Raw genomic sequence first — 2039 nt, forward strand, 5'->3', positions numbered from 1 at the left:
GTCGCACCAAAGCCACGCTCCAGTCCTTAGGGTTAGAGCGTGGCTTTAGTGCGACTTCTGGACTCTTAGGATGCATGCATCATTGAAACACCATACCCCTACTGTGACTCGAAGCAGCTTTATTTCGGCTGTCTGTAACAGGCCGTAGTCTTCATTGATCATCACAGCCACTTTATAGGACAGGGTAGGTTGAGATTCACCTGTCCTAAGGTTGCTCAGACTGCAACCTATACATGACTGGAATTATATTATCTGTAGTCTAATACATTTGGAGGACCATGTATCATCTTTTAAAATAATAACTGGCTGATACATGAGGTTACAACCTTGTTTTCTGACCTAGATTCTTTTGGCCTTTTGTATCTACCTAATAGGCAGAAATTGAATATCTAAAGCTTTCTTTTTACTGTATCTCTGTGCCAGGAGCACTACGCTCTCTGTCTAAGAGGGGAAAACATGGTAACATTTATAAATAATAATATGCAATAGATATAGTTTGCATATTGGGATTGTTAGAGGAGCTCTGAAGTCTAACCGGAAAAATAGTTTTTTTAAAAGGTTCCACTCATTCAGGTCTTTGGAACTGTTTACTTTCATAGGACCTGGCCAGAGCTAATTTTGAAAGAGGATACTTAAGTGAAACATGTGTGCTGGGAAGTTCTTTGTTCAAGTTTCACTTCGGCTATGAACTCACTAGTGACATTTGGCAAGCTGCTTCTTTTCTCTCAGCTTCTGCTTGCAATCTGAGGAAATGGCAACGAAAGGGCATACGTGAAACGCATCAAACACAGCATTACCTTGCATCAGTTTGAGGCACAAGCTGTGCTCACTTTCCCCACCTTAGCAGCTTAAACATAGAGATAAACCCTCTAACATTTCTGCCTTTCTGCCCTTTTTTAGCTTCAGGATTTGTGACTGCTGCCCAGGACCATTGTATGGTGAAGGCCTTCAATTCATCTGTGTTTATAAGAATCCATACGGACTTAGGCTTCCTTACCTCTTTGCTTCCTGCTCACCAGCCTGCTATAAGGACTTTGTCACTACAGTTGCCTCAGAGTGATGGATGCCAGTGTTTTAACAGCAGCTAACCTGGTAACGACAAATAAAGGGCCATCCAATTACATTGTGTAAAGTTCTGAGCCTTGGTCTGACAAGTCCAGTTGTAGTATTGCTGCGATGCAAAAATCAGCTGGAATAGCCTGTATTCCTACATCTTACCCAGATGTCTCTACAAAGAACAAGAATCTGCAGTAAGTCAGTTTTGTTAGCTACCATATTTCAGTTTGTTTCAAAATCCTCATTTATTTGACACTGGATGTACATTGTTTTGCCACATTTCCTATAGTTCCAATCTGACCCAGTCAAATGTTAAAATATAATTTATCCACATACAAGAGTAATGGTTTAGAATCTTAACTTTATTCATGCAAAATTAGGAACTCAGTTTAATGGTGGGAGTCTACATTTTTTCTGTTCTGACTATAAACTGAACAGGGTAGTTAAGCATTAACAGAGCTTGATTATGTGTCTGTTATGTATAATGCAGCATTTATGGTTATGCCTTCTGTGTTTCGAAAACATAATAAAATCTTCTTTACTAACATATTGCTGGAGGACATTATATTTCTGCTTCTTTGAAACAGTCAAAACAACAACTATGGGCAGGCAGCACCTCTCTCATATGGAAGTGTTATGCGTGTGTGTGTGTCTGTTCATACTGATTGCACAACCCCAAGAGACTATCATGACTGCCTAGCCACTGTGTATCATTAACAGGATGTACAGAAGAGCCTTACTTACTGCCAGATCCGGAAGGCTGTTTTTAGTAGAGTTGCTATTCCTTTTTACATCTCTGGCTGGCATTCTGTAAGTGAGTTATGATAGCATGAGTCCAGTGTATGCAATCATAATCCACTTATTTGGTGGTAGCAAAGATCATGTGAGTCCAATGTATGCCATCATTTATTTGGTGGTAGCAAAGATCAGAATTCTTTACTGATTTTCAGTGATCCTCAAATCAACTTAGTAAGCAACACACA

The sequence above is a fragment of the Sceloporus undulatus genome, chromosome 1 (assembly GCF_019175285.1).
Source record: "Sceloporus undulatus isolate JIND9_A2432 ecotype Alabama chromosome 1, SceUnd_v1.1, whole genome shotgun sequence".
NCBI lineage: Eukaryota > Metazoa > Chordata > Lepidosauria > Squamata > Phrynosomatidae > Sceloporus > Sceloporus undulatus.